Source organism: Eumetopias jubatus, unplaced genomic scaffold, assembly GCF_037043125.1.
Source record: "Eumetopias jubatus isolate StellerSeaLion01/CBP00866 unplaced genomic scaffold, mEumJub1_p1.0 scaffold_9, whole genome shotgun sequence".
NCBI lineage: Eukaryota > Metazoa > Chordata > Mammalia > Carnivora > Otariidae > Eumetopias > Eumetopias jubatus.
The window spans coordinates 34,371,841-34,382,895 of record NW_028274815.1 but is presented as its reverse complement, the minus strand read 5'-3'; positions in this window follow the sequence as shown (position 1 = coordinate 34,382,895).

Below are 11,055 nucleotides of genomic sequence, written 5' to 3'. Positions count from 1 at the left end.
CATAAAGAATTCCTGTATATTCTATAAGTTGGTAAAATTATTTATAAGGAAAAGCAGTACAAATTTAAAGGGAAATAATATAGATGGGAAACCACATAATAAATGTACTTCCAAGCTAACATTTCTCAAGGAAGGCTCAGGATACATAAGTAACTTAGATCTTGGCTCAGAGACTTGGTAAAAGATAGATAGATAGATAGATAGATAGATAGATAGATAGATAGATAAAATAATGAGTTTAGAAAGGTAAAATAAAAAAATTATATATGCTTTTCTCATTCATTCATTCAAAATAGTCATGTCTTTAAATCATTTAATCCTCCTGGTTCCAGTAAGTCTTTAAATAAACTTACAATGAAGCATAAAATATAGAAAGGTTAAGTAGATTAAAATTATTTTAGGAAAAGCGAGGTAAAGGAGGATAAAGCCAGCCAAGTAAAATGAAGGCAGGAATGAAAATAGTACATCAAGTTCAAGCTGTGAAGTTTTATGGGCGGGCCAGAAGTGGGCTACAGATTGACTTTGACCTTTCTAGTGATCAGTCAGAAGAAGAAAAGGATTGGTGACAAGATTCTTAATGGCAATAACATAGAATCAAGTCATTCATTTGGGAGTTAACTCTACTGAGACCATTGAGGAAATTATCCCATGGATTCTTAGATATACAACATATCGAGTCTTGTAGATTTATTTCTCATAAGGTTCATCAGTGTTGGAAAGTAGCACTGATGCTAGAATATAATTCAGTAGAATCTGTTTTCTAGGGGACCAATATGATCATTCTTTAATGATCTGGCCTAATGTAGCAAAGGTCATGGGTAGTTCATTTAAGTATAGATTCATGGATCTCTCCCATCCTTATTGCCACTTAGAGATTCTGACTCGGTAGTTTGGAAGTGGATTCCTAGAATTTGTGTTTGGATAATCACCTTGGGCGTCTTTGATGGTACAAGAGGTCTATGAACCACACTTGAAAAACACTGTTTTAGAATCTTTAGAGGAACAAATGGATTCCATATACTTCAGTCAGTCATCCAAAAATTTGGTTTCTCTCAGCTGGGCTAAAATGTTTTGTGCATACAATTGGAGATTGTTATTTCCTAGCCAGTATTTGGAGTTTGGCTGGCTGGTCTGTATTGCCAGTTAATTATGGAGCCATATCTTTAATAATTTAGCCAAGTTCAAGGTTAAAGAAGTTATTTAATATTTACAAGACAAAATGAAACAAGACTGTATTCAAATCAAAGCCCTTAGAGTCAGTACTAAGAGCTTTTAAAAAAATTAATTTGGGACTTAGTCTAAAAACATGCATCAACTAATAACTTAGAACTCAAGTTTCAATAATATAAAGTATGACTGCAGTAATTTTAGGCTAAACAAAATTAAAATAGGTGTAACCAGAAGTCCAACTTGGCCATAAATATCTTTATCTCCAAAATACATCTAGCTTTAAGCAGTGTATCCTCCAGGTGACTACTCCAGGATAAACTTGTAACATTATAACCTCTAAGATGGCCCCCAAGGATCCCCTCACTCCATGTATTCATGTCTTTGTTCAATTCCTCCCTACTGAGTATGTACTGGACTTATTCAGTTCTAACTGACTGGAAATGGTGGAAATTATGGATGTCACTTTCAAGATTAGGTTATAAAAAAGACTGTGGCTTCCAGCTTGAGTGTTCTCTTCTCTTTCTTTTTTTCTCTGTTTCCCTCTCTCTTTCTCTCCTTCCATTTCTCCCTCCTCCTTCTCATTTCTTTTGCTCTGGGGGAAAGAAGCTGCCCTGTTTTCAGCAGCCCTGTGGAGAGGCCCACATGGCAAGGAACTGAAGCCCCCAGCCAATTGTCAGTTAGGAAGTAAGAGACCTGCCAATAACCCTGGAAATGAGTTTGGAAATTAATCCTCCAGTGGTAGTTGAGACTTGAGATAACTACAACCCAGGTCAACAGCTTGACTACTACCTAATGAGAGACCACATTCACCCAAGTCAGCTGTTCCTAGACTCTTGACTCTCAGAAACTTTGTTTTAAGCCACTAAATTTTGGGTAATTTGTTATACAGCAGTAGATAATTAGTACAAATATGAACACATAGGTAAACAAATAAGATTCCTTGCCATATGAAAGTATATGCTGTAAACTGAGTAAAATGCTCTTTGTTTGAAGTAACTGATCTGTAATACTTTCTGACAGTCATTAGATAGTAGGACCACTTATCTATTGACACCATTCTTATTTTGTGAGACGAGAAATGTTTAAGGGGATGTAAGTTTTTCTCTTACTTATGAATGGAGAATAGCACATTAAAAAGTATTATCAAATCATTAAGGATACAAAATACAAGTCTCTTTTACTTCTTCTGGAAACACCATCTTCTGTCACATCCACCACTGTTTATATAGACCCTGCTTCAGAATGGGACTGAATCACTAGCTGGTTGTTCAGGTTGACTCTAGTGTGGCCGCTAATGGTTGTTGTCCACAGTTGAGGGCCTAAATTAACAAATTTCAGTTAGGGCCAGTGGTGTCTTCAACCGTTAAGTGTTGTGGATTCAGAGATGAATAATCTTAGTCCCTGTCCTCATATTGCTCACAATCTGGGAGGAGATTCAGGACAAGGAAGAGAAGGGGTAAAGAGGTGGGGGGAGGAAGATTACAATGTGGTGTAGTAGGTGCAAAATATAAGAGGGAGTTCATGGAAGCTCTCCTGAGAGATGGCGACTTCTGAGCTGTGATTTTTTCCAAAACTATTTCGTTTCCAGGCGGGCATAAGCAGAGTGAGAAATTCCAGAACAGTGAGGTAAAAGGCTCAGAGGTGCAAAGCAGTTTAATATGGCCTGATGGTCATGAGTTTGGAGGGTAGAGGTGAGGTAGGCAGTGAGAAGCATCAGGGGATGACAGTGGATCTTTGGACAGAACAGATCTGGAAGGAAAGGTGATGAGGCAAAAAGAGCCAAATCTGGGTGGTGCTTTCACCTACTAATTTTAACCTAAAGCAAAATTAAAAAAAAATTCACTGAATTACAATTTCTCATCTGTAAAATGGTGATGACAGCACCTAACACACAAGCTACCTTGTTGACTTTCAATTAAGCCTATGTATGTGCTTTGCTTATACATTTATTAAAATACTGATGTTAAATAAACCTAGAACTTACCAGTATCTTTAGGAATCTGAAAATATAACATATGTCTTTATTCAGAAGCAGTATTAGTACTTTATATAAAATCTTATAAACACTGAAGCTATGCCGACAAGAAAGAAAATTGTGGATCTTAGGAAATAATAGAAGCAGAAGAAAGGATATGAGAACCTAAGCTGTCATGTAAGTAGTTCTAATTCTGACAGTTAAAGAAATAAAATCTTTTCAATTTTATTTTTTATACTGATAATTTGATTATTTAAATATGACTATACTTAGTATTTGAGCTTAAACATCTAAACTCGTTAAGAAGAGGGGAAATGTTAGTACACATTTTAGTTTCTGAGAAAAGAATGAGATTGAAGACATGCCCTCAAATGTGCTACTATCTCGAGTGCAAAAGTTGCTAAGGATGGTGTGCTGAAATTAATAAGTAGAATTTTACCTAACCTCATGATATGGGTTGGCATCTTTAACTTGTTCTCCTGTTTACCTTACTAATTCTTGAAATAGGTCCTTTGTGAATTTTACAAGATGAGTACTTTTGGTGTTGTCTGTTGTTCATGGTTTCCAAAATTTTGTTGGAGAACTATACCAGAAAATAGCTTGCATTGTTACATTTGATAGTTTCTAGTAGGAAATTTAATTTTTGGTCTCTTAGGGTTTCTAGACTATGAAAGGGAAAAAAAAACACTTGAGAGAAATAAATCATTAGCTTTATTGATGTGTGGAGATACTTGAGAAAATGAATTGCTAAGGTCAAAAATTTCCGGTTTTTCTCAGCCTCCACAATGGAACTAAGAACTGAATATGGAGGTTGAATTGAGGTAGATGCTCAAGTACGACTCCCATTCAATCTTATGGGATTCAGAGCTCAGGGCTGCCTCTCTGTGAAGGCTCAAAGAGTGAGTAGGCTCATAGTTCAAGGCAATTTTACAGGTGCTTCATTGCTGAAGGAAGAAATTACAGTGGAATTGAAATGCTGTATTTTCGGGCGCCTAGGTGGCTCAGTCGTTAAGCATCTGCCTTTGGCTCAGGTCATGATCCCAGGGTGCTGGGATCGAGCCCCATGTTGGGCTCCCTGCTCTGCAGGAGCCTGCTTTTCCCTCTCCCCTGCCGCTCCCCCTACGTGTGCTCTCTCTCTGTATCTCTGTGTCTCAAATGAATAAATAAAATCTTTTAAAAAGATGCCATATTTTCCCATATGTATAGAAAGGGAATGTTTTCAGGAGAAAAAAAGGAAAATCCAAGGGTTGAGTGGGTTATGCTTTTTGAGTGTGCTCTAGTAGAAACATGATGTCAGAGTGTATTGATTTAATGACCAAACCACTGAATGTAGAAACTGTAATTAAATACACTCTTGAGAACACAATTAGACAGGTAGTACTGTTATTTAATGAGGAATGAGAACTAAACACTTCCAAGTAATAAAAGCAGGGAAAAGAATATTTGGACAGGTACTGTTTTCTAAGAATCCAGATTTCCTTTTATTAAAATATTTTTTGAAGCAGGTCTGATGTATTTCCCACTGACAACCTTCCCTCCTCAGTTTGTCTTGTCTTGAAAGCTGGTGAGTTTTCATTTTTTAAGAATCCCTTTCATCTTCTCACTACCATTCCATACTAGGCTCTTTGTATCTTGCTGGACGTTACGGCTGCCCCCATTGTGCCATTTGCTGCCTCCTTACCTGAGTCAACAGTGGTAACAAATGCGACTTTTGCACTCAAGATAGTAGCACATTTGGGGGCATGTCTTCAATCTCATTCTTTTTTCGGATGTAACAGATTATTATCAGCAACATGCTTCTGGCCACTGAGAGCGGGGATAGTAATATTTATGAGGAAAATAGTGTACACTTGTTCATTATTGACCTTTTGCATCTTTATTATTTGATATGAAACGCCATTAAAGACTGAATTATCAATATTTTATGTAAGTATCAATATTTTTATACAAGTATGCTTATACAAGCATAAGCATGCATATGATTTTGGAAACACTGTGATGTAAATGAAAGACATCCTCATGTTGTAAAGCAATATACTATGTTTCCTCAAAAACACACAATTTTAGTCTCCAGCAACATCATGAATAGAAGAAGCAATGGAAACATTGTGCACATTATAAGCTAGGACAGGGTGTTTTTAAACTTTTATGCCATTGGCTTTTCAGGCCAAATCAAGGGGAAAAAATACCACATTTAAAAATGCTTCAATACATTCACATGTTAAGTTGTTTATTTAAATTGGGGTAATTTAATGTTTTGCAAGTATATGTCAAGAGCCACATTACAATGCCATAAAACAACTCATAAATCACAAAGGAAGTACCAAGAATAAAGGAACAGTGGTGGAAATCTTAAGAGACACTGTAATAGCACAATTGGCAGTACAGATGGTTGAGTTCTGAACAGACCAGAATGATGCAGCTTTTGCCAACAATAACAGGGAGGAAAAGTACTTTCCACGGTAAATCCAAGTATTGGGAGACTGTGGCTGTATGGCTATTAAATAGCCCATGGAGACAAATAAAAAGAAAGTATGCTTTATATCTTGTATAGCACATTATTAGAAGGACTTTACAAAGGCTCATGTATGTCTACAAATTACTTAATGGCCAAGGGCTAATAGGCAATGTTTTTCAAACATTGATGCAGGTTTATGACAATGATTAATGTAAATCATTTTTATTTTTATTTATTTATTTTTAAAAAGATTTTATTTATTTGACAGAGAGAGACAGCGAGAGAGGGAACAGAGGCAGGGGGAGTGGGAGAGGGAGAAGCAGGCTTCCTGCTGAGCAGGGAGCCCGATGCGGGGCTCGATCCCGGGACCCTGGGATCATGACCTGAGCCGAAGGCAGACGCTTAACGACTGAGCCACCCAGGCGCCCCAGTGTAAATCATTTTTAATTTGTATGCCTCAAGGAACTTCAAATAGCAACATTTCCAAAGATTCTAGAAATTTTAAACAGTCTTATCTGTTTTCTAAAGGTGACATATCTTTTGCTGTGATAACAAATAATCGCAATAACTCAGTGGTTTACAAGAACAAACATTTATTTTTAACTTATATTGCAAGAGGGCTGAAAGGTGGCTGAGCTGTCTTGGCTGGGCTCAGCTGAGATGAGCTCCATCTATCTTCCCATTCCAGGACCCAGGCTGAAGGAGCAGCCCCTATCCGGGTTGTGCAATCCTTGTGGCAGAAGGCAGAACACAAGAGGGGCAGAGCCTAACCACACAAGCACAGTCTATGCCACCGCTAGAAGAAGACATAAGTCTGCTCACATTCTTTCGGCTCAAAGAATTGGTAAGGCCAAGCCCAAAGTCATTGTGTTGGAGGCATATTCTTCCTACTGAGAAGAACGGTGAGAATGGGGAGTAAATTAGTAGTCGAGAGCAAATAACGCAGTCTAACACTGTTGGTAAAGGGCACTGTTGGTGAAAATTAATATTTTGGGGAAGGTCACTCTAATCAAAATCTTCTGTCAAAGACCACTGATAATCTCCTAGTATAATATGAAATTTGTTCTAAGCCCTTATTGTCTTCCCCTGGCCTGAAGCATATGACAATTCCCTCCTTGAAACTTGTTCCTCTTTTTCATTCTATAGCATTTTTCCTGGTTCTCTTTTGACCTATCTGAATACCTCTGTATGTCCTTCTTCAATTATCTATCTTCCTGCAGTTCTGGAAATAAGGATTTCCCAGTTGCTTTCACTGGCCCTTTTATTGCTAAGCAATTCCAATTATTAAAACGTTGGCAATATTAAATTGAACACCAAAAAAAAAAAGGAAAAGAAGGTTGAAAATCAGTATACTCCAATGTGTTTTTTGTTAAATTTGAACTTTTTCGGAAGAAATATAAAACGAATTTCTCACTGGAATTTCTTGCCACTAAACTTTCAAAATATTTTTGTAGTTACTCTCAGAAATAGTAGCCACACTTTTGTTTTCTTCCATTGATCCCCTTGTGTTTAGAGATTATCACAAAGTAATTAAAAATTACATTGGATTCCTATTCCTCCTACCTTTAAATAACACTTACCTAAGTTTTATATGCAAATATCTTTTTAATGTAACAAGGTTTAAAACTTCCTTAAGTACAGAGATCTTGCCTTATTCTTTAAAAAATTCCTCAAAACAGATATGTAAGTTAATTACTTAACATAGGAATCCTTAAATGGTTAGATGTTTATATAGTTAAAATAGCTCATCTTTACCTCACTTTTTAAAAAAACAATACATCTTCAAATGTTAGGAACCAGATACTTCTGTTTGAGTTATAAAAGAGGCAAAAAAAAGTAAATTAAAAATCACTTGTACAGTTCTAAAACATTAGGTATAGGCGATAATTCAGCCTCTATTATTGACCAACCACGTGCCCATACTGAAGTTATTTAGCCCCTTAAGGTCTTGAATTTCTTATTTATAACTAAGAGGTGAGGACTAGATGGTTTTTTAGGTTCCAAATTATAAAAATTTCTTTCCCCCAAGCCAAAATTATTCTTTGAGTAGTACCCATAGATGGCAGTACCATATAATAAAATCAGTGAAAATAAATTTTTTTTAACCTGTCCAGATTAGGAAAAAAAAATCTAAAACACATTCATTGTGGGATTTCAAATGGAAAAAAAGAAAGCAAAAGCAAAATGGCCATTATCATAATGTCTTAATTTATTTTGTTTCCTAGAATAAGATTCTAGTTACATGAGGTGAAGATGGTAGAAAAACTGAAGTCTGACTATTTCTATATAAACAATGCACTGAAGAGCAAACAATTATGAGGTTTCTCAAGGAATTAGGGACTCCAACTCTTGTTTCAAAAAATTAAAAGCCACTAGAAATAACGCCTCTCTTAAAGTAAAAAAGCCAAAAACCTTAAACTGAAATGACATTTAACTATGCAATAAAAGCTCTTTAAGAAGATTTATAGGTTAAAAATATGAACCTGCCCTAATAAAAAAAATCAGCCTTGTAAGATACTTTGAAATGAACCTTCCTGGCATGAAGTATCTTAACCTAAGTGAACACAATATTTTCCTTGGAGGGCAGAGCAGTGACTGTCTTTGACAATGACAGAGAGTGTCTGTACAGCATTTTACATATCCATTTGTAGGGTGGAAGATTTGAGGGACTTTGAAGGCATAATCTGACCATGAAAACGATATTCCTGAATAAAGTCCCAATTCAACCCACTCTGTCCCAATTATTGTGGCTTGGAATTAACAAAATTAAAATTTCATTAAGAAAAAATTCCTTGAAAGCTCTAATTGAATATGCTAGTAATATATTACAGAACATGTAAAATCAGGACATGTGAAATATATAAAATCAGGAATAGTTTTTCTCTTTCAAAGTGCTTCCTCATGTCATCACCATGATGAAACTGGACAAATAGCCAAGAAGCAGTTATTCACAAAATACAAATTGTGCAATCCAAATATGTAATACTCCTGACCTGGAAGGATGACTAATATTCTTTACATGAAATACAACAAGGTGCTGCAGAACAAAGGGGAACTTCATTCAACTTTACAAAACATGAATGATGGTAGGTTGTAAAAATATAAATCACATATCTCAAACAGCAAAAGAGGTGAAGAAAATATCCATTCAATTCATATACAGAACAATTATGACATGGGTGGTGGGGCTACAATACCTCTAATTCATACAGAAACAGACACTGTTTCAGCACAAACTGTCCTGTATGTTTGAGCATATGTCAGAAACTTAAGTAGGATAGTGCCATTGCCTACAGTCTCATTGTGGAGGCAGACATGCACGCCTTGAAGAAGAAGCTGACGAAGTTACAAGGGGCAAGGAACATAGCAGAATATCGGAGTGGAGTTGGGATTTCCGAGAGGTGGTGAGTTCTGGGCATCATATGCAATGGCAGGGAAAATGAGAACTAGTAGTCTAGAAAAAGGCACCCTCTTGTGCTGTGGGTGGAATGCAAACTGGTGCAGCCACTGTAGAGAACAGTATGGACGTTACTCAAAAAATTAAAAACAGAATTACCATATGATCCAGGAATTCCATTCCTGGGTATTTACCCAAAGAAAACAAAAACAGTAATTCAAAAATATATATATGCACCCCTATGTTTATTGCAGCATTATTTACAATAGCCAAATTATGGAAGCCACCCGTGTCCATCCATAGATGATTGGCTAAGGAAGAGGTGATATGTATGTGAGTGTATATATATAATGGAATATTACTCAGCTATAAAAAAGAATGAAATCTTGCCATTGGCAAGAATGTGTATGGGTGTAGAGGGTATGATCCTAAGTGAAGTTAAGTCAGTCATAGAAAGACAGATACCATATGATTTCACTCATACGTGGGATTTAAGAAATAAAACAAATGAACAAAGGAAAAATAAAGAGACAAACCAAAAAAACTCACTCTTAACTATAGAGAACAACTGATGGTTACCAGCGGCTGGGGGGTGGGTGAATTAGATGTGAGGATTAAGGAGTGCACTTGTCCTGATGAGCACAGGGGGATGTATGAAGTTGTTGAATCACTATATTGCACATCCGAAACAAATATGAGACTGTATGTTAAGTACGCTGGAATAAAAAAAAAAAGAACTAGGAGTCTAGAGGGATGCAGAGGAGAGGCATTATTCCCTGTTTAAAAACAGGGTAACCTCCATGGCTCTTTCTCTTACATGAGCTTATAGTAGACACCTTGGGAGGTTTCATCCCCTCCAAGCCTACTTGTTCTAGTCTTCCTATTCTCTGTTGCTGGCTACTTCTTGGGGTTCTGGTTCTAGTTTCTCTGTCAGCTACATTGGAGTGGTTGCTTCTTAGACCTGATTCACACCTCAGACTTGCTAGATCCCTTCCCATCCTTGCTGCCCAGCACCCTCCATGCAAGACAGTCAGGGGGCAAGTGTGTGTGTGTGTGTGTGTGTGTGTGTGTGTGTGTGTGTAACCAAAACCGGTTTGCTTAATTAAGAAAGCAGTGCTAAAATCAATCAGGGTTGTGAAGTAAAAGTGGGAGAACAGTTAGGACTTAAATGGACAAGAACAGACAGCTGGTTTGGCGTGATAGAAAATAGTTGCTGAAAGATGCTGAGCAGAAAAGGAATATAATGAATGTCATTTAATCACAATGTCTATTATTTGGAAGTAGCAAACTGGATAGAAACTTTTTTTCATCAGGATTATAATCCACTGGAAAAGGGTGAAAATTATATTTTGGGTAGTGCAAGCTACACTTTCAATGGTGTGGAGGCATCGAAGGGTATGCCATATTTGTGGATTGTCAAAAATGTGAGTGGGTATGGTAGTAAATGGCTTGAGATGGGGTTGGTGGCAAAGTAAGTTGGGGTCAGATTGTAAAGGATCATGATGAGGAATTTGGGCTTTATCCAGTTGGCAATGGGGTCCCCACTAAGATTTTCAAAGTCATTTTTTGGATTTACTTCTTTTAGCTAAATATTGAAGAAAGTAAAGTTACTTAAAAATCAAAGAATGAGGCCACCATGCTTTGTCTTCCCCCAAAGCAACAGCAAACAGATGTTCTTGCCTACCATGGTGTGGTAGGAGTCTAAGGAATTACTTCTAGTAGGTTCCTCAGCATTCTACTGCCCCTAGCTTTTTGATACTACCTCCTCAGAGCTCATGGCTGTCTTCTTCCAAGGTCAAGTCTTTTCTGATTCCTCCCAGTACCCATTTCCTGCAGTGTTTTTAGCACAAACACATGCTCTGTCTGTCAAGTACAGTGTAAAAATGACTTTGCTGGAAGGCGTGGAGATTTCTGGGCATAAGCCACACACGGAGCAAACATTACAAGCAGATGGCCTCATTACTCGATCCAGCATGAGCCAGAGAGAAACAGTGCTGGGCTTTTCCAGGATGAGGCAGTTTAGTCCTCTGATCTTCAGCTCTGTACTTTGATCTC